Source organism: Carettochelys insculpta, chromosome 26 (assembly GCF_033958435.1).
Source record: "Carettochelys insculpta isolate YL-2023 chromosome 26, ASM3395843v1, whole genome shotgun sequence".
NCBI lineage: Eukaryota > Metazoa > Chordata > Testudines > Carettochelyidae > Carettochelys > Carettochelys insculpta.
The window spans coordinates 13,756,893-13,783,754 of NC_134162.1; the positions used below are offsets into that span (position 1 = coordinate 13,756,893).

Sequence of the window (26,862 nt, forward strand, 5' to 3'; positions counted from 1 at the left end):
AGTACTATGAGATGCAGATGGACTTGTTACTCCCAAATAACTTCTGGGTGTTTATGTTTGAAATATCAAAAGCAACTCAGTGTGCTTGTTTAGTTCAGGAAGAATTTTATTTTATTTCGAATTTGGTCAGAGCACCTGCGAGCCGCAGAGAACTTGAGACTTTAACTGGGTATTCTGGTCGAAAACAGGACACTTAGCCAATGTACTTTCAAGGCAGACTAGCTGGTAGAATATATTCAAAAGGTAGCCATGTTAGTCTGTATCTGCAAACACAACAAGAAGTCATGTGGCATCTTATAGACTAAAACATGTGTCAACCTTTCTGTTATGCCACAGCGAGAACCTCCGCCCTGCCTCCTTCTGTCTTTTGAGCAGTGGTGGCCATTCTAAAGCAAGCAGTTTGCCCAGAGAGCATGTACTGTGTAACTCAACAAAATGGTAATGAAGTAAGAGACTGTGCCAGCAAAATAGTCAGTGCCTGTGGAAGTGTGAGGCAGGTGAGGGGCAGGAAGCAGTGATGTGAAGAATCTAGTCAGTTTCACTAGGAAAATAACAAGAGAGCACCTGCCCAACGCCACCTCTGCTTAAGTTGTATCTAAAATAACAAAACTGAGAGGAAGGGTAATTCATTTGGGACCAGCTAAAAAGGGGCCAGACGGCATTCCTGTGCCCCTGAACAAGGTGTGTGTGTGGGGGGGGCCTGCTCTGCTCAGAAGGGGTAGGGCTGGGGCCCAGAGTGTCCATCCCTCAACACTGCCCAGACTTCAGCGTGCCATCACCCCATCCCTCAGTGCTGTCTGGAGTGCACTGCATGCACTCAAGCAGCAATTTGAAGGATCTGGAGCTCCAGTATCATCAGTGGTGGCCAGAAGCTCCAGGTCTCAGGCTTTCCAGGCCTGAGGGCAATTGTACACCCCACCCCCAGGTGCTGGGCCTGCAGTCTGACAACAGTGGAGATTTATGTACTCAAATCCAGCCCCTCTTCAAGTAAAATTCAGTAACTATGTAGCAGAGCCCTGCAGTATTACACCCTAATTTGGGACAGGCAGTGAAGCTCAGTCCTCGTTGCCGCAGAGAGCTTTCCTGTACAGCAGCTCAACACCCGTGGCTGGCCTCAGCTTGGCTTGGGGAGCTGTTTAAATGTTGTGTAAGCTTCCAGGCTTGGGCTTTGGCTTGGGTTGTAGGACTTGCTGGGTTGGGAGAGTCCCAACCCTCAGGCTGCAGCCCACATTTGGAAAGTTTACACAGCATTGAAAGAGCCCCACAAATCCAAATCTGTTGGCATAGGCCAACCCTTGGTTTTTCTTTGCTGTGTACATTTACCCATAACTGGAGGAGGCAGTTTTGGCAGGCAGAAGATTATTACCTGACTCGATGACCTGGCCAGTCTCCAACCCCTATGCAGTATCACTAAATCTTCCCAAGATATGTCACCTGAAGGATGCTGCCTTCAGAAACACAATGCCCCTTAACACCTGGCAAGGTTCTAGATCTTACTGAATCAAACACTTCCTTTTGCATTTAAGCATCAGTTTAAAGGTCTTCAATTCAAGTACTGACCTAGTCTGATCCCTGCTTAATTTATTTAAAAGCTTAGGGTCTGAGCCAACCCTCACTGAAATTAAAGAGAATCTTTCCATCCCTCTCTAATGGGTTTTTGTATCCGGCCTGTACACAGATCACAGTACAAGCTGTCATTTGGTATAACATGATAGTACAGCAATAGCCAGAAAGCACACCTCAGTTCTGTTTGCTTTGACACCCTAGACAGCCTGAATTCCATCCCATTAGAGCACTTTGATTAGTGATGTGCCATTTCCTATGTCATTCCCTTAACAAGAACATATTAAAAACCATCTTTCTTATCAAAGAACTTTATAATCCGATGTGTGCTACTTCTAGCAAAGTTAACTAATCATAACAGTAAGATAAAATATTCTTCTGAATAAATGATGCATCTTCCCAAATTTGTATGTTAAGTATGACTAATGCCTTCTACAATCTCCACTTTATGAAGAATAGGAAAATTTATACATAATAAATGGTGGTCTCTATGTATTAGAAGTTAAAATCCTACAACTCACTGCAGATGAGGAGGAAGAATATCAGACAATAATTTAAGTGAAGATGATGACAGCAGTTCTATATAGGGTGGAGAAAACCCTCCAACTTATTTTATTAGGAAAAAAGTAAGCAGACTGTGTTTGAGGCAGAGGACAAACTAATATGATAAGGAAAGAGATTTCAGTCCAGTGAGATATATGGAAATTTCATTTTCAGAAGTCTCTGAAAATTCACTTGCAGGAGTTGATCCTTTCTCTCTCCTCCTCCTGCCACCTTCCTTGTTCACATGAAATATGCCTGAATGTTTTTGTTTGGATAATTACACTAGCTGTGGGTGTTTTGCTTTGCGGGTTGTGTGTTTTTTTGTTTTTTTTTTTAAATATGGAACAAAGATAGATGAGTAATGAGAAACGCCCACGTAAATAGACTCTGAAATGCCAGAGTCTCCAGTATACTGTGTTTGTCATTCTATGCTTGACTACTCCTAACTAGAGGCTGTGGGGGGGGGGTTGTTTTTGTTTTTGTTGTTTCTGTTGGTGCTGCATGTTCACACATGCCTTGGTGCACATAAAAAAATATTCCACCTGTGGATGGAAAAAATCCACACTGAGATAGAAGGACTAGAGGGAACATTGTTCATGAGCCTTTCAATTAAACTTGGCAAAATGTTGTTTGACCCTACGTCAAAATATGGTTTGAATCAGACTTGGGCAACATTCATACTTCTGCGGAATCCAAGTAAACAAGCGTGGAGTTGGCCACCTTTTCCTTGTAGTTGTCTGAGTAGTATGAACCAACTGTAGAATGAAAACACAGAAACTGACTTTACCGTTGCAGAAAAGATGTATTTAGTTTTTCAGTACTTTGAGAACTCTTTCTGTTGAGAATGTTAGCTCTAAATCTGTTGTATCCCTGACTTTTTATTAGGCCATCTACAAAGATCAGAATCCTAAGCATGTTCTTGGCTTATAAATACTGCACCAGCTTCTAATTTCTCTCCCTCCAAGGTGACATCATAGACTGGCACCTCTCTTCCTTATCTCCCACTTTGATAAGGAGGTGCCACACTTACTGTCTCTCTTTCCCAGTGCCAACCTCCTCAAAATGGACACTTGAAAGTGATTCCTACACTTGAGCAATATAAATAATAAACAGATTTTATCCTGGGTGGAATTCACTGGCAAGAGGTCATTCAAATAATACATCACAGCTAGGCAGGTGGTCTCTGGGCTGGTATTTCAAAGCTGATGTGCAGCTTTTATGAAGAAAGAGGTGGCCTTCTTAGGGAACCTATTGGAGTAAATCTCAGCTGCTTAGAAGTTATAGCACTTGGCTATGCCGTTAACAATCCTCGTTGTAATTCAGACCTTGATCATGAAAAGTGGCAGGAAGGGGGATGGATCTATCCACTTGTGTGAATGACCCTAACTCTCATTTTTCTTTTCATACTTGTAAATCAAGTTCGGTGTGGTGTAATTCAGTTACTTCCAGCCTTGCCCAAAAATAGATCTGGGAAACCTTAGGGCATGCGAGAGTAGAAAAATGGTTCTGAAATATCTTCTGCCCACTTTGCCATGCTGGCTGTTTGCCCAGGAGAGGGGTAGCTCTGTGGTTTAAGCATTGGCCTCACAAACCTGGGTTGTGAGTTCAGTCCTTCAGTAGGCTACTTAGGGAGGCTGGGGTAAACAGATTTAAAAAAAAAAATCTGTTAAGGGTGGTGCTCAGTCTGGCTGAGAAGGCAGGAGACTGAGCTTGATGACCACTAGAGCACCCTTCCAGTTCTACGGGAAATGTATATCTCCATATGTTTGGTGGGGAGGGCTAGCGAAGTGATTTGTGCCCTGGCCTGCTAGACCCAGGGTTGTGAGCTCAGTCCTTAAGGGAGCCACTTAGGGATCTGGGACAAATAAATTTAAAAAAAAAGTCTGTGAGAGAGGGTGCTAGGCCCTGCTGTGAGTGCAGGGGAGTGGACTCAGTGACCTCCAGTCTCTTCCTGCTCTGTGAGGTAGGTATTGCTCCATATATTAATAAATCCTCAGCAATCTTTTTATGCCTGGTTGTAACTTCCTGAGGCTATGTTTACACTAGAACATAAAGTAAATTTTAAGGCATTTAACTCAATTTTATGTTACTCTCTTCACAGCAAATACCAGTAGGTTGATTTTTAAGGGCTGCTAAGGTTGACTTTCTTGCTCCACCCCTCTGATGTGGTATACGCCAAGTTCGAGTTTAGGAGGTCAAATTAATGCTCGTATGGAGATAGTATTACTTTAAATCAGTTTTATCAGCCTCCAGAGGTATCCCACAATGCCCTGAACGTGTCTGTTCTGGCTGCTTTCACCTCCATTGCTCTCCAGGTATGCTGGAAGTAGGAAACAGGAAGCTTGGCAACTTGAGTTAATTTTCTTTCTGGCCAGCATGGCAATTGCATCCAGACATAGAATCATAGAACACTAGGACTGGAAGGGACCTCAAGAGGCCATCGAGTCCAGCCTCCTGCCCCAATGGCAGGAACAAGTACTATCTAAACCATCCCTGATAGACATCTATCTAACCTGTTCTTAAATATCTCCAGCGATGGAGATTCCACAACCTCCCTTGGCAATTTATTCCACTGATTCCGTGATTTGTCAGGGTCACAACAGACCCCAAACATGGAGCCATCAGGATATCCAGGATCTCATATGTGTAGGTGAATGAATCTGTGCTGAGTAAACACCAGAGATGCCCAGCAGTGCCAGGTGAAAATCAAGTATCCCCACACCGCATGGCTGCCGGCCTGTGCGGACCATGTCTGCAGACAGCGATGTGCCCTGTCCTGTGTGGGGTGTCAGTGCTTGAGATGCCTTCTTCCCTGCACAGGATTTAGCAGGAGAAGCCAAGAAGCTTGTTTTCTGTGCTTCGTATTTTTTACAGGGCTGTTCCCCATAAAGTGCCATGCAGCTGGTGTGCTAGCCTCCTTGCCCCTACCACATGTGTAGTCCCCCCACAAACACCCTGTGGCTGCTGGACAGTGAGGACCATGTTTCCAGACAGTGGCAGGTACTGCCCTGCACAGGGTTTCAGTGCTGTAGAATGCAACATAATCATAAAGGCTGGGTCTACATGAGCCCCTTCCTTTCGAAAGGGACATGTTAATGAGCGGGTTTGGAAGATGCTAATGAGGCGCTGCAGTGACTCAAAAGTGCGGCTTTTTGCATCGCGCGCTGCCTGTGGAGACAGGACCTTCCAAAAGGACCCCCACCCCTTGTTTTGGAAAGCCCTTCTTCCTGTCTGTTGTTAGGTGCATATTCACAGGGGAAGAGTTTGCAACTCATCTTAAAAGCTTCAACATTCTGGAATTTACAATGGCCACCCACAAACATTTTACGGGGACGGCCTCCCCAAGGCACAATGCACCTGGGACCTAGGCCCCTGCCACCATACCACATGGCTGCTGGGCAGTGGGGACCATGCCTGCAGACAGCATCATGTCCTTCCCTGTGTGAGGTTTCAGTGCTAGAGAGGGCTTTTTCCCTACACAGGATTTAGCAGGAAGGCCTGAGGAAGATGGTGTGTACCCCCAATCTCAGCTGGCTCTTCCCCCCTCCCCCCCCCCGCTTTAGGACCAATATATCCTCCTTCTGGTTGTTAATTACTCCAGGCCATTTATAGAGTGCTGCAGAGAATCATCTGTATAATTAGTAGAGTGCATGTCTGACATGTAAGCAACAAAATCATAAAGAGTTTGTGGGGTGTAGGCTTCTTCCCTGAGAGAAACTTGTTTTCTCCGCTTCATATTTTATGGGGGCTAGCACCCCAAGGAGCCATGCTCCTGGCAGGTTAGCTCCCCCTCACCTGCACATCACAAGGCTAGCACATTTGCAATAATGTAAACAACTCACACAATTTCTCTCCTCAGGGAAAGAGACTTCTGAAAAATGACTGTTTGCTTTCAATGATGTGGGGGAATGAGGGCAATGCAGTCTGGGAAGATGACATCACACAATTACTTTCTGGGCATTTTTTCCCATAATGGACTAGCAAAAAACCCAGAATGTAGTGGGGCTGAAGGATCTGTGGGATAGGTGTCCACAATGCACTGGTGCAAAAGTCGAACTTTGGCGATTTAGTGGGGATGCACTAAGTTGACTTTGTGAGCAGGTGCGGACAATCAACTTTGCCTTTATAAAAACAAAGTGTTGCAAAGTCAGCATTGATAAATTCAACTTTATTTTGTTGTGTATACATAGCCTCAGCTTACCAGATTCCAAAAGAATTTCTTTTGCACCTGTTGCAAGCGCTTTGTGAGCTCTGTGTCCTCTGCTAGTGACCTTTAGATTCAGAATTGTTCAGCTGTGTGTCACAGGGATTCTCATTAAGCACAAGAAGGGGTCTGTGCTTTTAGCTGCATGGGAAGAGGATTTGCTGCCAATCTGCAATCCCATTGGGCCATGTTTTGTACAGCAAGTGATAATGGAAAAGTTCTACATCATCCATGGACTTGTTACACTGATGTGAGAATGAGACTGAACTCTTGTGAATTCCACATAATCCTAAAAATTAAAAAAACTGAAACTAACTAGATGTAATGTGTTGTTTAGTGGACATGGTAGTATGCTATTGTCTTCTAACTGATCATCTGTGTGTCAGAAGCTTTACACTGCTGCAAACTAAGGGAAGTTCACCATTGAGCTGAAGTGGCAGGATCCTGTGCTGCTAGAAAAGCAGTACAATCTATATTCTGCCCTCAGTACGTCGGCAATACAGACACCATCATTAAGATAGTGGATCTTGTCTGTTGCAGCATCTTCAGCCACAGTGAAAAACAATTTACTACAAGTGTCTTCCTTTCAGTGTCATAAATAATGCCTGGACTCCATCATTACATGAACTGGCTTTCCACTGTACTGCAACGGTGACGTTCGTGATGCTTTATGTTCTCTGGCCAGCAACATGAGGTTCTGATGTTTTTCTGTCCTTTGTATAGAAATCCCGGTGACATTCACAACATGTTTTTATAATTTCTCTTACCCACATTCAGTTACTCTATCCGTATTTTCTAAGCAAATTACAAAGCCTGCATTTTCAGAGACAGAAATATTTAAGAGGTCAATCTTTATTATCCATTCACACAATGTAATTTAAGAGAATGTCAGGTCTCCGTAACATGTACAGTCATTATCTGACTTAAATGTTGTCAGATTTTATAGGTGGGAGCCAGGAAACTTACTGCAGGCAAGTGAGAGGTGGTGATTTAAGGGTGCTGTGACTAACTGTATAGATTGCCAGAAGCTGACTCATTGCTCTTAAGGCTAATGACATTCTATTTCAACAGTATGGTGAAAAGATTATTTAAACAGACTGGGATGTATTCCTTTAGCTCTAGCAGATGTATTAGTTGCCAGCAAGTATCCTATGACAACCCCCAAATAGTCAAAGAAGAGAGATTCTAAATTATTATTCAAATCTGTTGATAAGTATAGGTGTATACAGTATTTTGGTGACTGTGTTGGTCCCATGACAGTAGGTATTAGCATTTAGCAATATTACAGAGACAAGGTTGTAACAACAGAAATAAGTCCAATAAAAGATCTCCTCACGCTCTTTGTCTCTCTCATAATTATGGAAACAAAGGATTATATGAGCCAAAAAACTGAGCTGTGGCTTATTATGCATGATGCTATCTTTTAAAATATTCTTGTTTCTATGCTTTTTGCTCATCTGGGAAGCAAGTCAAATGGAGGTCAACTAGATGTCCTAGGAGACATGCATCAATAATGTTGCCAGAACATCATTCCAGGGGACTAAAATGCAGTTTGTAATTACAGGTGCAGCAAGGTTTTATCAACAATCTTATGTGCTGAATGGTCGACCCTGTAGTTGTTTGGTAAATGTTTTATCATATATCTTCCAATCTTCAGTAATTTATTTTGGGAATAAGGGCATTTCGAAGTCTGGGGTTTATTTTGAAGCATCTGCATCTACACAGTCACTTTGCATTTTGAAAGCAGCACTTGCAAAGCGCAACTGGCTGCTATTGTGCTAATGAAGTGCTGAATATTCATATCAGCACCTTATTAAACAATTATGAGCCATGTCATTTAAATGCCTCTTCCAAAAGGGAGGGGCATGTGTAGACAGTCATACTGCTTCCCTTAGGTTCCCTCGGAATGGAGGATGCTGCATAGATTGGCTGTGAATTTTTATTTACTTACTTACATTTTTATTTAATTTTTATAACTTTAATTGATAATATTGATGGTTACTTTTCAACATTTTCTGATTTTTGTTTATTTAAATTTTCACATTGCTGGAAATTATGGTATGGAGTCAATATAGGAGTCTAAGGCAATTATTTAATGACAATAAATGGTGAAATGCTACAAGTTAAAGCTTTATCACCATTAAAACACAACTGATCACCCTCACATGTCAAAATATACGAAGTAAATATTCTTAAACCACTTTTATAAGTTCATAAGCAGCATTTCTTGTTTTACCCCATCTGTAAATATCCGTTATCATCAATGGAAATGTGTTCATTGTGAAATTACATTCACCAGAATTTAACAACTAAAATATCTAATCTTTCCAAGACTGCATGTAAATGTAAAAATAATTATGATGCAACATAGACATGAGACATAATTAACCATTGGAACACTTTGTCCAGGATCATGGTGGAAACTCCATCACTGGCAATTTTTATACCACAGTGCATTTTTTTTTTCAAAATAAGCTCTAGTGGAAAAAGAATTATTGTGAAGAAGTTCTGTGGCCTGTGCTATACTGGACGTCAGACAAGTATTTCTTCTAGCCTTGAAATCTTTAATCATCTCTTACGGTAGAGATGGAACCAAAAAATAATCCAGAGGTGGCAGAGATCAACTTCAGTTTATCTTGCCTCTGCATTTTGTATATAGGATGAGGAGCCCTTTCACCATTTCTGGGAATCCCTCTCCCTCATGTATGCATGAGGCAGCCTTAAAACAATGGGATTAATTTTATTAGATTGTGTTAGAATTCCAGGGATTTTAATCATTCTGCCCTACTTTGCCGATATTCAGATCTGGGATGGTCATAAATTTCTGCCTGCAGATTGTGGTGTTACATCTGGTGACGGGACTGTTTCCCCCACTTTCCTTCAATGTTCCCTCTAATTTTTTCATCAATGGGTGGAATGAAATTTATATGCTCCAAAGCATGTGTGGATGTGCACCACCAGTAAAAACACATGCTGAGGCCATGGGCACTGCAGATGCTCTGCTTATCAGCTGGGTGGCATTTGCCTCTCTCCTGAGTGACCAGCCAAGAGTGCAGGTTACAGGGAACACTGGTTTCCATTGTGAAATCTTGATTTAAGGTGACATTGCTAGATTTTGTTCCACCATTTTAAGCCATTCCTAGCTAGTTTTGTAGCATTTAGGAACCTCCGTCATTCACCAGAGCCTCATTGTGTTAGCTGCTGCATAAACAAAGAATGCAAAACCAGTTCCTGTCCAAAGGAGATTTTAAGATGAACTGTTATCAATGGGATCTTGTTGTCCTGCCTCTAAACTGTGACTACTTTGAAAACAAACAAACCTCAGAACCAGTTATAAATTGCCGTTTGCTTTTTGGTGCCTCAACATACCAATCCATTCTCCTAGCTTACTAGGTATCTTCGAAGTGTGTATAGGTCATGTGCCTTCAGTGTAAAACTGTGTTGCATTCCCTCGTGGTCCCCTTCCATAAGGAAAGGATGGTGCATCACTTTTATGGAATCTTCCCCTCCTCTAAAACTGTTTCTGTTGTGCATATTTTGTTGTGCCACCCACTAGGCATGATGGAGTTGCATCTGAAACTAAAGCTGGTTCTATTTTTCATTGGCGTTGATGTGCTCAGAAGTGTATTTTTTACATTCTTCTTTTCTTTGCTACCCCTATTTAGCATGAATTTCTCTGGCAATTATTGCTGTAGATAGAAAATGGTCTGTTTCTTCTAGCTGTTGTCTTCTCAATACATGCTTTAGCTGAATTTGGCTTCCATGTGAAATAAGCAGAGAAGAATCCAATTAGGCTTTTGTTTTTCATTTAAGCCAAATTCTACAACACTTGCGGTTTTTTTTGTTTTTTTTTATAGTTTATGGTACATACGAGAAAGAAAGCTGTTTACAGCTAAGTCTTTTATACATATTTCAGTCACATGCAAGTGTGTTATAAATGAAAAATAATTAAAGATGTACTTTCATTTGGAATTTCTATATTCTATGGTTTCTAATAATTTTTGTTCACACCACAAGCACCAAAGTTCATAGAAACATAGAGAATTAGGGTTGGAAGAGACCTCAAGAAGTTATCTAGCCCAACACCCTGCTCAAAGTAGGAACAACCCCAACCAAATCACTCCAGACAGAGCTATTGCAAATCTGGCTTTAACAACCTGTTAGGATGGAGATTCCATTACCTCCCTAGGAAACCCATTCCTGGGCTTCACCACCCTCCTAGTGAAATAGTTTTTCCTAATTTTCAACTTGAACCATCACAACTTGAACTATTGTTTCTTTTTCTGGCATCTGCCACCACTGAGAATAGCCTGGCTCCACCCTCTTTGGAATACCCTCTTCAGGTGGATGAAGGCTGCTATCAACCTCCCCCTGCCCCCCCACCACACTTTTCTCTTCTTCAGACTAAATAAGCCAAGTTCACTCAGCCTGTCCTGATAAGCCATGTGCCGCAGACCCTTAATCATTTTTGTTGCCCTCTGTTGGACCTCCTCCAATTTATCCACATCCTTTCTGTAGGGGAAGTCCCGAAACTGGACACAGTGCTCCATATATGACCTCACCATTGCCAAATAGAGTGAAATAATCACTTCCCTCAATCTGCAGGCCATGACTCTTCTAATGCAGACCCATGTAGTCTTCTTGGCAGCAAGGGCACACTATTGACTCATACCCAGCTTCTTGTCTACTGCAATGCCCAGGTCTTTTTCTGCACAACTGCCAGTCAGTTCCGAGCCTGTAGCAACGCATGAGATTCTTCCATCCTAAATGCGTGACTCTGCACTTGTCCTTGTTAAACCTCGTAATATTTCTTTTGGCCCAACCCTCCAATTTGTCTAGGTCACTGTGGCCCTTGTCCCTGCCCTCCAGCATATGTACTGCTCCCCCTAGTTTTGTGTCTTCTGCAAACTTGCTAAGGGTGCGTTCCATTCCCTCATTCCAATCATTAATGCAGATGTTGAACAAAAAGTTAACCTTGCTTAAATCAGGGGCTAGCATACCTGAATTTCAGCAATATGTTGATTTCAACAGTACATATGCAGGGATGTTGGTTAGTCAGGAGAGGTCTTCTCCATATGGTGGTGTAAATAGCAGTATTATGAATCATAGTGTGCAAAGGTGCTAAACAGGTTAATTTGCCTTATGTAAAAATGATTTTCCTTATGAAGATTAGAAGAACCTGAAAGAGCTACTCTCTGGACTGAAGTACTCTTCTGTATAAATTCTGTATTCAAAGGGGCGTGTCAATTTGTCCTGAAACTTTTCTATTTTTTTCCATGTAAACTCCTTTCCAAATTATGATTTTGTTTTGAAATTTCTCATGCAGCCATGTGAGGGAGCAGCAGACCAAGCAATCTTACAGGTAGGCATTGTGGAACTGCTAAGTAACCATCACACCTACTGACTGGCTGTGATAAATGCTGCTTGCCATTGGATTCAGGGTCACCTCCCAAGCTTTGAGGACATCTGTTTTAAGAATTAATTAGTCCTCTACCTGTCACAAGAGTCTGAGAAAAATCACAGAAAAGGTGTGCAACTCTGTGGTTTTTTGGACTTGACCCAAGACTAAAGTTATATACCTTTCAACAGCTTAAAGCGTTGTCTAGTAGGAGAATCCGTTGGTGGCCAAATACCGATGTGGGTTGATATTTCTGTCTCAGGCTATCTGACTCTCGGTTACAAAGTGTTTTCCTTTTGCTGTTCTTTGCTTTTCTTTGCATACACTTGACCTTGTGCAAATATGCAAGTGCATCACAAATGAAACCATCCTCCTGAATACTCCTGTGAGTTTTGAAATCTTGGAATAAATGTCTTACAGAGCTGGGAACAGAATCTACCTCTCCTGAGTCAGAGTCCAGTACTGTAACCAAAAGGCCATCCTCATTTGTTCTTGATGATGGTTGGTATTTTAAATCCTGTCTCTGAATGGCTCCCCAATGGCTCTTTTTGGGGCAAGAGATTGAGTGTGGGTAATAAGAATAATGCCATTGAGTCATGTTACTCTTCTAAACCAAAACCTGCCCATCTGTTAGCAGCCAGAACATTATAACAGACTCTTGCAAGAAGCATAAAGAACAGGTGTATGTATAATAAAAGATAATATGCTGCCATTGTTAGGTTAGCCATGACAAAATTGAAAATACTGTATATTGACTGAGGCCAGTGCAATTTGCAACCCAACTTGTGTATCCTTCAGAGCAGAGGCCATGAGTACAGGCATGTGATTACCTGTGCATTGTCACACCCTAATTCCGATCATTACGATTTAGCTTGCAAAAACAATATGCAGCCACACACACATGGCCACAACCTATCTGCAGCCATCATGTAAATGTACTAAAGGTTTCCAATGTAATTCTTGCCTCATTTCTCAATTAACATCCTGCTGCTCCGAACTGGACACTCTGTGATCTCTGTTTAACAAAACAGCAGTACATATTTTTTTTCCTTAAATGTTTTTTGGCAGACAGATTTTTATTAAAAAAAGGATTTGCAGAGAATAAGACATGACCCGTTGTGTGTCTGCCGTGCTATCAATTGCATCAGTTGCTTATTCTTGGCCCCATTTTATGCTGTCTTATTTGGAGCTGATAAAATCAGAGGGATATTTGGTTTCAGGGAAGCCCTTGACATGTAAGAGGACCTGTGCAATAAGGATCTGAGATACAGTGGTGATAGTGCCTGAAAGGGACTGCTGCGTCACTGCTTTCCATCTTGTGTGGTCATTTACACTTTTCACCATGCTACCAAATCTTAATGCTACCATGTTAAGTTCATCCTGCCTCTGCTTCCCAGTGGGAGAAAAGATGCAACACAATAGTGAATTGGAGTCAAAAACTCATTTCCTGGCCACAGCCATGTAAAGTAGGCAGGGCACCGAAAGCTAACCCATCTGTCATGTGGAGCCATCACTAATGTTGCGTACCTGTTTGTTGTGTTTTAAGAACTTTTAAAGTGGGATGTTGTAGAAAGAGCTGCGAATCAGTAGTTTCTGTGCAAAACCTCTTGAAGTGAGAAGAACCTGACATTGGAAGGAAACAATGAATTAGTGGGGGGGAGAGCTTATTTTTTTATTATTTATTTAAAGCTTTTCTCAATAGAAAATGCAACATCCAATAAGAATTTTTTTCCCGAATGGGCGGCAAAAAGTATATCCAGAGAAGCAGATAGCAAGCATGCCTGCTGCTGCAGCACCCAGTCATGTATAGAGCTAGGAACACCATATAATTCCCTTCAGTGTACTGATTGGACAATAATATTTTGCACTTCCATTAAACATTTCCAACAGAGATCCCAAAATGTCTAATAATTAAGGTTTACTTCATCTATGTGTTATCCCTTTTAAAAAATAAAAAAAACAGGTGGAGAAGTGAGTCTTCCAGAGTCAGGAATATAACCCAGATCCTAACTCTGTCTCTGACATTTCAATAAATTCCCAAACAGTATTGTGCACAGTATTGCGCATGAATGAGAGGATTGTTACCATTGCATTGAGGGGTGCCAATTTGCTGGTGTTAATGTGATAAGGACAAAGGATGATTTAAAATAGTGGGACACAGGCTCACTCTCTTGAGATAGGAAATAAAAAAGAAATGAGTTGGAGTAACACTGAAATATGGCTGTTAGGTAATTTCTGTCTTTACAGGGCTTGATCTACACGCTGCATTTTGCAAAATGTCTGCAGATTCCCCTTAAAGTCCACTTTGGCACATCTTCCTTTTGCTAATTGGGAGCTAATCCATTTAACTGTTAGTGGTAGTTTGAAGTTGATGGGGACACCTTTATATAAATGGTCTGGATAACTCCCCAAAAGACATTGTAGCAAACCAGGAGGTTTGCATGAGTAAAGATGGTAAGGAAAGAATGTTTAATATGTGCATGATTTGATTTTAGATTTTATCACAGAAGGAAATTGTAAGTGAGAAAGGAGACACATAATGATACAAAAGTTTGCTATGTTAAGTGTACGGTATGCCTGTATGTTTAATGAAATATGTGCAAAGTGAGCCTAATGACAGCTGACCTCGATCATAGATAGGAAACTGAAATTGATGTGGGTCAAAACTTTTACAGAAGTTTTTGGACTTCAGTTCCACGTCAAAAAGATTCCATGTTGCATAGTGGAGCATGTTTTCAGGGGAAAAGAAGTTACCTGTATTGGACTGAATGCCACCTGTTGTTTAAAATTGCCTCCAAGGATGTTCACAAGTAACACTTTATTTTTCTTGCTGTCCCCATTCGGCTTTGCTGCAGGCAACAGGCATAATCATTCAGAACCTCTGAATGAATTATGTGGAACCTAGCAGATATTAAAGGTGCCCAGTATGTAGCTGTTTTTGTTCTTGTGCTGACAGCATGACCTGTTTGGATACCTCTGTGCCTCAGACAGACCAGCTGCAGATGTGAGTTTGTTTGTTTGGTTTCTTGATTTCTGTTCGTAATCACTGCTACTGACAAAAAGGCTCTATTGAAAATGAGGGCAGTGGTTCAGAGGAAAATCCCTGTATGCACTTTCACTGTACTAGAGTGAGGGTAAGACAGTGTATGTCTGTAGACTGTAGAATACACTTCCATGATCTAGAAAATACCACGGGCTTAACACACGGAATCACTGCTTTTGTTTCCTTTTGGGTTGCATGCACAGTGTGACAAATTTTCATGATAGTCATTTCTGCTTCACTGGGGCTTATAAAGATACTGTTACATGCAGGACACAGTGTATCTCCTGGTCCATGCATACCCAGGTACAATGACGGGATGAGTCAGTGGGTCTATTATTCACTGCCGCAGTGATCAATGATAATTGAGCGTGTGTCAAACGATAAAAACATGTGGAAATGACTGTATTCCAAGTAGTGTCTGCAAAGAAACCAGCAATAGTTTTAAGTTCATCTCCTCTTTTAAAATGTGCACTTTTATCTTAGACCAAGGTCTGGTACAAAGCACAGCCCCTTCGCTTCTCGATACACCCCCAGCTGTGAGTCAAGAAGCAGAGTGTGAGATGTGGGATAGATCCTGTGCCTGGTATTCACCATCAACATTCACCTTCGTTCCTAGAGCAGAAAGGGAGAGGTGGAGGGAGCTGTGCCTGAGAACCGTGTTTCTGGCACAGTGCCCACTGCTGCTGGGGATACAGGCTAGATTGTACCTTCAGGAATAACACGGACAACCAACGGAGCCGGCAGCCACCATGGGCCTGGGGCAAATTGGGGGGGAGGGGTCTGGTTCTGCGCCCAGGAAGAAGCAGGCCAAGGGTAGAAGGGGTGGGGCCAAAGGCGATCAGATTTCAGTGCTGCCTGGACCACAGCACAGTCCCGCCCTCAACTCATTCACAGCTGCATGCAGTCAAAGCAGCTCTGCCACAGCACTCCAAAGGGGTGGGGCCAGAGGTGATCCAAATCTCATCACCTTTGGCCCCACCCCTTCTACCCTTGGCCTGCTGCTTTTGAAATGCTGAGCCTGGGGGCAACTGTCCCCTTTGCCTTCGCCCTGTTGGCAGGCCTGCTGACAACCCATGCACCACCTGTTACTCAAGATTGTGTATAAGGGTGCAAGGTACTCTTTCTCTCCCCCCCCCAACTGTTGTGAATTCTGCTCCTCACTGGCTTTATGGAGCTCATACAACCACCCCTGCCCTGCTTGGACTCTCACATACAGCTAGTGTCAGGGCTGCCAAGAGCTTTCAGATAGCTCTGTTAGGAGCATAGCACTGACTGACCCGAGTTGTCCTTGCCTGTGGGCTGACATCATTTACATCTTCCTTTCCACTGAGATGTTCCCTCAACTCTGCTGCTTGCCAAGACAGTGGGGGGTGTTTCATGGAGAAAGTTAAATAACTAATTTTTTAAGTTCCTGGTTCTCCACTTGTTAGCATAGTGCAGACACACATTCACATTTCATGATCTGCTCCCTCCCCAGATGCTCCACATCACAGTTCTGCTTTATTATGGAGCAATAATTAGCCCCTGGAGAAGGCATCTACTTAAACCTCCATAATTAGGACTTAATTTCTCTAAAGCTAATGAAAGGCCCCTTTAGGTTCCTAATTGGCTGCTACCTCCTATTAGCATTTGCTCTCAGCATGAATTACCAACTTGGGAAATAAGTTACTTTCGTGAGAGTAATGCAGTGGTTAGAGATGTGAGTAGCCTATCAACTTGGAGGCGGGATGGGAGGGTGTCTTGGACCACTGATCAAGTATGTTTCACTTGTATTGCAGCTGCAGAATGTAAACTAAAGCTGCTTCCTGAGGTCATTCAAGTTAGAAGAGTCTGAGCACAAACCCAAACCAGCTGTTTCCAGGGCGTCGTACCAGTACGCCATGGGGCAGGCATTTGTAGCATGCCATTGCCATGTTTAATGACATCTCTGACTGGCTCATCATGTAAGGCTTCCAGATGTAATATCAAGAACATTTTCCATTTGAAATAAAGGACCAGGCCCAAAGGGGGAAGGTGACACAAGCCCGGAGGTAAGTGGGGAAGGAGGAGAGAACAATCAAGTGGGTTTCCTGGGTGAAGAGGAGAAAGTGGGCCAATCGGCCCCTTCTCTAAGATGCTTGTACACTAATGCCAGAAGCCTGGGGAACAAACAGGAAGAATTAGAGGCCCTGGCACAGTCACACAAGTATCAGGTGGTTGGAGTAACGGAGACTTGGTGGGACGATTCGCATAACTGGAGCACGGTCGTGGAAGGTTATACATTGTTTAGGAAGGACAGATGGGAGAAAAGGAGGAGGAGTTGTGCTCAATGTGAGGGAGCAGTATGATTGCTCAGAGCTCCAGTATGAGGAAGGAGAAAATCCAGTTGAGTGTCTTTGGGTTAAGCTTAGAGGTGGAAGTAAGAGAGGTGATGTTGTAGTTGGTGTCTGTTATAGACCGCCAGATCAGGGAGAGGAGATAGATGAGACTTTCTTCAGGCAGCTAAGTGAAGCTTCCAAATCACAGGCCCTGGTTCTCATGGGAGACTTGAATTATCCAGACATTTGTTGGGAGACCAATACAGCAGCACACAGACAATCCAGGAAGTTTTTGGAGAATGTTGGGGATAACTTCTTGGTACAAGTGCTAAAGGAATCAACCAGGGGCTGTGCGCAACTTGACCTGCTGCTCACAAACAGGGAAGAACTAGAAGAAGAACTAGAAGTAGGAGGGAACCTGGGCTGCAGCTACGATCTCATGGTCGATTTCAGGATCTGGACGAAAGGAAGAAGGGTGAGCAGTAACACACAGACCCTTGATTTCAGAAGAGCAGACTTTGACTCCCTAAGAGACCGGATGAGCAGGATCCCTTGGGAAACGAATATGAAGGGGAAAAGAGTTGAAGAGAACTGCAAGTATTTTAAAGAAGTCTTACTGAAGGCACAGGAACAAACAATCCCGCTGTGTAGTAAGAAATGCAAACATGGTAGGCAACCAGCTTGGCTTAACAGGGAAATCCTTAGTCAGCTTAAATTCAAAAAAGATGCATACAAGAAATGGAAACGTGGACAGTTGACGAAGGAGGAGTATAAACATATGGCTGGAGAATGCCAGGCAGTAATCAGGAAAGCAAAAGCACAATTGGAACTGCAGCTGGCAAGGGACGTGGAGAGTAACAAGAAGGGTTTCTACAGGCATGTGAACAATAAACAGGTTATCGGAGAAGGTGTGGGGCCATTACTGGATGAGGGAGGTAATCTAGTGACAGATGATGCAGGAAAAGCTGACGTACTCAATGCTTTTTTTGCCTCAGTCTTCACAGACAAAGTCAGCTTCCCCATGATGGTCCTAGATGATGCGGTATGGGAAGGTGGAGGGCAGCCATCTGTGGGGAAGGAACAAGTTCTGAGCTATCTAGAAAAACTAGATGTACACAAGTCCATGGGTCAGGATTTAATGCACCCCAGGGTACTGAGGGAATTGACAGAGGTCATTGCTGAACCTTTGGCCATTATCCTTGAAGACTCTTGGAGATCGAGGGAGATACCGGATGACTGGAAGAAGGCAAACATAGTGCCCATCTTTAAAAAAGGAAAGAAGGACAATCCAGGGAACTATAGACCCATCAGCCTTACCTCAGTCCCTGGGAAAATAACAGAGGGAATCCTCAAGGAATCCATTTTGAAGCACTTGGAAGAGGGGAAAGCGATCAAAAGTAGCCAACATGGATTCACCAGGGGCAAGTCCTGCCTGACCAATCTGATTAGCTTCTATGACAAAGTTACAAGCTCTGTGGACATGGGGAAGTCAGTGGATGTGATATACCTTGACTTCAGCAGGGCTTTTGATATGGTCTCCCACAACATTCTTGTCCATAAATTAAGGAAACATGGATTGGATCCTTGGACTATAAGATGGATAGAAAGCTGGTGTGATGGTCGGGCCCAATGGGTAGTGGTCAATGGCTCAATATCTGGATGGTGGTCTGTTTCAAGGGGAGTGCTGCAAGGCTTGGTTCTGGGGCCGGTGTTATTCAACATCTTTATTAATGACCTGGATGAGGGACTGGGTTGCACCCTCAGCAAGTTTGCAGATGACACAAAACTAGGGGGAGAGGTAAATATGTTGGAGGGTAGAGAGAGACTCCAGAGGGACCTGGATAAATTGGAGGACTGGGCCAAAAGAAATCTGATGTGGTTCAATAAGGAGAAGTGTAGAGTCCTGCAGCTGGGGCGGAAGAATCCCAAACATTGTTACAGGCTGGGGACCAACTGGCTCAGCAGCAGTACGATGGAAAGGGACCTAGGGGTTATGGTGGATGAAAGGCTGGATATGAGTAAACAGTGTGCCCTTGTAGCCAAGAAAGCTAATGTCATACTGGGGTGCATTAGGAGGAGCATTTTGAGCAGATCTAGAGAAGTAGTTATTCCTCTTTATTCAGCACTGGTGAGGCCACATCTGGAATATTGTGTCCAGTTTTGGGCCACCCAGTATAAAAAGGATGTGGATTTGCTGGAGAAGGTTCAGCGAAGGGCAACAAAAATGATTAAGGGTCTGGAGCACAAGACCTATGAGGATAGGCTGAGGGATTTGGGCTTGTTTAGTTTACAGAAGAGAAGACTTAGAGGTGATTTAATAGCAGCCTTCAACTTCCTGAAGGGGAGCTCTAAAAAGGAGGGTGAGAAACTGTTCTCAGTGGTGTCAGATGGCAGAACAAGGACTAATGGTCAGAAATTGAAGAGGGAAAGGTGTAGGTTAGATATTAGGAAAAACTACTTCACCAGGTGGGTGGTGAAGCACAGGAATGCGTTGCCTAGAGAGGTGGTGGATTCTCCATCCCTTGAGGTTTTTAAGTCCCAGCTGGACAAGGTTCTGGCTGGGATGACTTAGTAGGGGTTGATCCTGCTTGAAGGAGGGGGCTGGACTAGATGACCTCCTGAGGTCCCTTCCAGCCCCATGATTCTGTGTCAGTGTAGACCCATAAATCTCTGTATACAAATGTACTGAGTCACTGTGGGACCATATTCATCTTCAAGCCTCTAGCTTGTCTTGCGAAGTTATCCTGCCCCCCACCCCACCGCCATTACATGGCTCTCCCCAGTACAAAGTTATGGTCCTGTTGCCCATCCAAGACACACATAAGAGAGAGTTTAAAAACTACCCATTGCCATCCATAAGAAAGCTTGAGTATTTGGGTTTTACATATATAAACATCCTGCAAAAACGTATTTTGTAAGAAACTAAACATTTTGACTAAAAAAATGTTGACCAAACTAGAGGGAGGGAAATAGTTTTGATCAGCTCTGAACATGCAGCTCTCTGAAGAGGCACAGCCTTCAGCTTTTCCTTTATATCAAAGAAGAAGAAAAAATCTAGAGATAGCTGACAAGTTAAAAAAATATTTTTAAACTGTAAATTGACACTAATACATGCAGTGTGCACCCCTTCCTGCTTTGTCTGGGTCACTCACCAAGTGAAAGTGAGTGGTTCCTTAGGTCACTTCTTTTTACAATACATTTTCATCCGGAGACCTAACTGACATTCCCTGTGACTGTGAGCTTTAGTTATAGAAAATGCTACCTGATTAGCTACACAATCATTATGCCGCATACTTTCCACACCCTACTTTTTAAAGCATTTTGAGATACCTAAAGCTTTATCGATACTAGAGAAAAGTAAACTGCCATTTTCAGTATCCTTGGTGTTTCAGGGCAGAGTTTGGTGTGAGTTTCTGATGGATACAAACACACACTGAAATATTGCACAGGAAATATTGCATATTGCACAGGAATTCAAAAACTTGAATGAATGTTAGAATTTCTCCAGCAAGGATCATATTAAATAAGTGTAAACAAAATATTCTCACTGAAGAGCTTGGAGAAATTCATCAAGCTTCAGTGAATCTTAAATGTATTGATTCGTACCACAAAGAGATATTTTGCAAAAAACCAAACAAACAACTGTTCAAGCTTTTAGTGTTCTTTCCAGAGTATCTGTTTTGCAAGTAAGGACATGATCCAGAAAAATTGGCCTCTCTGCGAAAACAGAGTTGAATAAGAGACTCTGTCTAGATTTATGTAGAGACCTAATTAAGCTCTAGAGTAAATGTACCACTGAACAGCTTAATTAGCAGGATGTTTATTAGAAGCTAATTGCATGATCCCTAAGCATTTTTAATTAATGATTACTACTGAGCCTGCAGAATCTAATTGACCAAGGTTAAGGAGAACATGCAAAATCTGTTGCAGAGTCCTTTACCTGATAGTCATCTACTGTTACTTTCATTGTGCAAACAAGGACCTAGAAAGAGCTGTTTATCCCGACAGAAATTCACAGTTGCATCCAACATGTACACAGGGGTGTCCCATTTTAGGAAGAAGATCCCCTAGTATATACCATATGGAAGCAATGAACAAAGCAGCTCAGGTAAAGTAATTGTCACTTCACTTTCACCATTTTGTACATGCATGCAGTAAAGTCTTTGTACCATAGCACTTTTTCCCCTGAGAATGAAAGAGCCACATCAGAAGAATTAAACATGATCTCCCATAAGACAACACAATGCTTTAATGTCAAGATGCTATGGGTATGAACAGCTATGATTAAGAATGAAATTAATAGCTCATTTTTATATCTATTCTTCCAAAGCATAATTTGTTTTTATATCTAAAATGGAATTTAAGGGTCTGGACTGAGACTTAGGCAGTTTTGAATTATTTGTGTGTGTAACATCAGAAGCCACCTGCTGAAAGGATTACAGCAAGATTGGTTTTTAAGTGCTTTCCCATGTAATTCCAGTCCCATATAACACCACTTCTCCTGCAAACCCTTTGACTGACCTCTATGAAGAGTTTAAACAAGATTTCCATGCCCACGATGGCTTGCTCAATCTCCTCTTGTGTTCCTGCTTATCAACATCCTGTCATTCCATCCCCTCCCTGTTCCTTGCCATGTATTATGGTGTCATTCAGTACATCGAAGAGAATCTTGAACTGTCCATATTTCTAATTCTCACCACCCCGGTCTACGCTGGTGCATGGAATTGTGATGTGTAAAAGCAAGAGGCAAAAAGAGTGAATTAAAGGTAACTATGTAAAGACTTAGAGACCCCTGGATCTATTGATCTAAATCCCAAACGTGGCATCGCTGCTTTGCACAATGTGTGGGCTTTTGCCAGTTCACTGGAGACTTAAATGTGGCATTTAATGTTTTCACATTATAATTCAGACTGTGCAACTCTCTTATGAACAGCAAGAAGTCCTGTGGCACCTTACAAACAAGCAGATATTTTGGAGCATAAGCTTTCGTGGGCAAAGACCCTCTTCATCAGATGTCTCATGCATCTGATGAAGCGGGTCTTTGCCCACGAAAGCTTATGCTCCAAAATATCTATTAGTCTGTAAGGTGCCACAGGACTTCTTGTTGTTCTCGAAGATACAGACTAACATGGCTATCTCTCTGATACAACTTTATTATGATGTTTCAAGAGAGCAGACTTCTGCAGTCCTACACTGGACATCCTACCGCCCACATGTGTAGTAGAATGTCTGGGATTCATTCCAGACATGTCAACTCCCTGCTGAATTACACACCAGGAGCAGGGAAAAAGCAAAGAGAAATTGGTCTGCTTCCAGTTTCAGAGTCACGGCTGGAACTCATGAGAAGGAAGAGTCAAGTGCAACAAGAAGTTTTGAATAATTTCTTAGAGGACACAGGTATTGTAGAATGATTTTAAATGTTGCCTTTTTCATTTAACATGGTGCTTGTCTGGTAAGTTTGCCCAGGCTTTGCTTTGTCTCTCTTTTTCCTTAGTAGTCTAATGTAATTAATTTAAAATTTATCCTTTTGAGTGATGTTTTTATATAGGAAATATTTTATTGTCCTCTTAAAATGAGAGCCCTGAACATACTTGAATGGTAAGTACCTTCACCACTCACTGACTTTAACAAAAGGTGGTTATATTTTGATTGGGCCTTTAAAAGCCAATTTTAAGATGAGGAAAAAAATATATACTTAATGTGCACTTCCCTGCAGGAGGATAACAACTCCTCTCACCAGAGATAGACAAGTCAGGTCTGTACTTCTTGGAAGCTGAAAAACAGATCCAGCAATTAAGAAACGGTATTCATCTTTCTAATAAAGGTAAAATAACTCCTTTGTCTTATTACTTTACAAATAATCTATAAAATGTGCTTTGATGGAACTGAACCCACAGTCCGGCTACAGCTCCCCTGACCCTCTTGTAATCATAACATGTTACAGTTATCAGAGGGGTAGTCGTGTTAATCTGTATCCGCAAAAACGGTGAGAAGTCCTGTGACACCTTATAAAATAACAGATTTATCGAAGCATAAGCTTTCTTGGGCAAAGGCCTACTTCGTCAGATGCCTGCGCATGTTACATTGTTAATGCAGTTGGAGTCTCCAAATAAGAAGGTCCTAAGGTCTTCTTTACTGAGAAAAGGGAATCATTTTGGAAGTATTCTTGGATGCAGAAAACACCACACTAACGTGATTTTTCATGTGATGTTGTGTACATTCATCCATTTGCTGAAAAGTTCCTACTTCTAAATAGCCAATGACCCAAACACACAAGGTGTATGTATCTGCAAACTTTCAAGTATTTTTCAAATTTCACTTTTTCCCAAGTTCTATTTTTTAGTTGTTTTGCTTTTTCTTGAATTAACTGAAAATCACTATTACAAGGCCTATTGCTGCTGAGGGTCTGAACAGCTTCTGCAGCTTGTGTGCTATCTCCAGAATTAACCTTTTCTAAATGAACATTGGTGGAGATAAAGACACAGGCAGATATTTTAAAAGAGCACATTCATGCCAAAACTTGAGTGAGAGCATTAGAACAATCTGGGGGTGGTTGTTTGCTTTTGTGATTACAGTTTTTATGTCTCAGTGCAACTGTGAACACAAAGGAGGTTTTCACTGTGATGAGTTTCAAGTGAGTGCATTCTATTTATACCTGCTCTGGACCTTTTTACCTTACTTATTAGACACTACATCTTAATCCATCCATGCAATCAATTTCAGACACTGTCTTACAAATTTTCAGATCTTTCACAATCTCAATTGCTCATCCACTTCTGCAAATGTTTTGTTCTGGAAAGGGGGCTTACATGGATGCAAAGGCTTTGGCAGCTGTACAAAGAAACTTGATGTTGGCTTGAATGAAATCATTCCTTTGTGTAGAAATTCCTGTCTGTATGATTGAGCATGGTTTGCAGTGATGAGCAAAGGAGTAGGAGTTGAAAGGTTTTCCTGCCCCTATCCCAGACTCATTTTACAGCTGTGGACAAGTTATTCCAACCTTGTGTTTCTCTTCCCCGTATGTAAAATAAGGACAATAGTATTTACCTACTTATTTTATTGGGTGTTAGGTGACTTTTTCTTTTTGAGGATACAGTTGGTTTTTTGGGTTTTTTTGATGTTGTGTCTTGAAAGAGAAGAGAGAGATTTTTCTTCCCACCTAAATAAGTTTCAAAGTTTAAGTAAATATACCTGAAAACTGGATTACATTTTCTGAAATAATCAAATTAGAAAGTGATGCATGCAAATAGCTTTGTTGTAGAGTAACTTCTAAGCCTTATTAGATTGTTCCTTGATGCTTTTAAAATGTGTATTTTATTCATATTTTATATTTAAACCCTGCAGAAGTTCTTACAAGCTCAATAGGCATATTTAGATTTAATGTATGTCACTTAGGCATTTTGATGTCAACCAAACACAAGACGAAAGCCATATCAGAGCCAAAACCAGCATTAGGCTTTGAACATATACAGCATTGTGATATGTAATGTCTGCAACACAATCTCCTTTTCAGCAAGTAAAAATCAGATGGTGTCCCATGGTTCTGTGGCCTTGAATGCAGGTGGATATGTAGACACTCAACCCAATGCAAAGTCAGTCTTGGGTAGGCTGCATGTCAAAGCTGTGTCATGATGGGTGATATGTGCCTGTTGAAAATGTGAGAGAATTCCCCAGCAACTTTACAGCACATTAATCAATAGGCCCTCAGAACTCAGAGGAACCTGGTTGTTTAAAGGTGACTGGTCAAGGCGCTATTAATAAGGATTCAACTCCATCACCTAACAATGAGCTGCATTGGTCCAGTAACTTGTTAACACAGTATCACGTATGATGATTATTTCAGATGCATGCAGGGAGTTTTTGCTGGTTTAAATGCGATAAACAAGTTGGGGGAAGGTAAATCTTTGTGAACAATGCCACTGTTTTCCATTTGCCTGACTCACCAACACAGAAATCTTTTCAAGCTGATGTGGTTGTTTACATAGATGCCCCTTCTTGACTCTGAAGATAATTGCTCTTGTGGATCAGGTCAGACATCATGTAAAATTGTTGTTTGAATCCCGTTCAGTGGGAAACATTCTGTTCTATTCAAATTGAATAAACAAGTCCCTTGTCCCATCTTCTGCCACCAAATTCAAGTTACATTAAATGCAAAAGAACTGAGCTCAGATCATCTTCCTGCTGATCGACTGAAACTCACATCTACACAATTCTCTTCCTAGTAGCTGTGACTAATGGCCTTGCATCTCAGTGCCACTACAATCATTTAGCCTGTCTTATTAATTTCATAGTGCAATATCAGAAGGCTGCTAATAGTGCCTCTCTATACTTCCCCAGTCATGATCATTGCTTAAATGAAGGTGCTAATTTAAACTTCGAAAAATGTAATTTCTTGATACACTGTAGTATAGTAACTCCTACACCATTCCATGCAGGGTTATGGCCAAGAATAAACAGAATTGCCACTAACCTGAGTCTCACAATATTCTCTGATATCGGCTGCTCTCAACTACTTGAACAGCACTCTAAGTGTCATACCTTTCTAAGGTGAAATCTTAAAAGTCCCTTAGGGAAATGCCACCATAAGATAGCTTACATATATGTGCCACTTAAATGGGAAAAATTCATTGTACAAACCTTGCATTCCAAAATCTGTCAGAGAAGATTATTCCTGTTCAGCAGAATTAGTTAGAAAATACTTTGGGGAGTTGGGTCAAACTTTAGGAAACAATGACATTTGAGAAGCTTTCTGCCTATGGCATATTCCAAGTTCTGGAGAAGTGTTGAGAGCATGATGGCTGGATTCTGAATATAAACTGTACCTAAGCAGGCTCGCATTCAGGCTGCATTTGACTTTGTCTGGCATCTCACTTACTAATAAGGCAGGCTTCTAAAGCAGTGACAGCCTAACAAGACCAACTGTTAAATCAGAGACACACAATTCCTCTTCTGCTCCTTGCTGTCTGCCAAGTGTATAAATATTGAAAGACCTGGAATGGACAAAATTATTCATTAAAAATCAGACACTACTAGACTGCATATCTGTTATGGACCTCGCTGAAGTTGCTTTGAGTTTTAGAAACTGGATGGATTGTCTGTAGCAATGAAAACTGCTTTTCTTTTCTCCATGCCTGCCTCACCGGAACAATCCTCATTTGAACTCACCAGTCCCTGAAGCATGCATGGTGGATGTAAAGGATCTTCAGTGAAGGTTCATCCAACTAAACTTTTTTATGGCATCCTAGCTCAATCTGGTCTTAACTCTTTCCAGAGAATTGGAGAGGAACAAGAAAGAGGTGAGAGAAAGTGAGCAATGTTACAGGCAAAGTTGCCCTGACCCTTTGCTTTTCTTATGTTCGATGGGGACCACACCCTGAAAAAAAACCTCCACTGAACACCCTTTTCTGGCCTTTAAACTACACCCCAGCCTGGCCAAACTCACCACCAGAAGCAAACTTCCCCACAAACCAGGACACTCCTACTCAGAGACACCAGACCCTTCCAGCCCAACAGAGGCAAAATCTGCCAACATACCTCTTCTGTTCTGATGATCCATTCTGTTGGAATGAACAGAGAAGCAGGCCAACACTTTGAGGAACAGAGAAGCATACAGAACCCTTTATTGCCATCCCACATTTATCTTCGACCCACCAACACATGTTCCAAGTGGCAACATTTGCACACCAGTTACTTTTTTAGCTGTCTTCGTATGTAAGCTCATCCATCTATCACCACTTCCTTTATACCCTTGTTTAGTAATGTTAACTCCCAGGCAAGGAATATTAATAGGCAGGTGATGACATGATTTTACCAG

The 26,862-nt window shown here is 41.9% G+C and overlaps 1 protein-coding gene and 1 long non-coding RNA gene across 3 annotated transcripts in view; one reads left to right on the forward strand and one right to left on the reverse strand.

Moving 5' to 3' along the window:
- Window positions 1-26,862, forward strand: part of CAMK1G (calcium/calmodulin dependent protein kinase IG) — a 426,418-nt gene that overhangs the window by 346,902 nt on the left and 52,654 nt on the right. The window contains exon 1 of one of the 2 annotated variants that reach the window (XM_074977533.1): window positions 22,511-22,872. The exons of the other annotated variant lie outside the window; for it this stretch is intronic. The gene's annotated coding sequence lies outside the window, so the exon portion shown is untranslated. Of the gene's footprint in view, window positions 1-22,510; window positions 22,873-26,862 lie in introns of those variants that run through there. 2 annotated transcript variants of the gene reach the window in all.
- LOC142001895 (uncharacterized) lies at window positions 131-25,716 on the reverse strand. Its single transcript, XR_012642583.1, has 3 exons — window positions 25,686-25,716; window positions 13,236-13,331; window positions 131-263 (listed from the first exon to the last, which is right to left on the reverse strand). It is a non-coding gene; the product is annotated as an uncharacterized LOC142001895 (long non-coding RNA).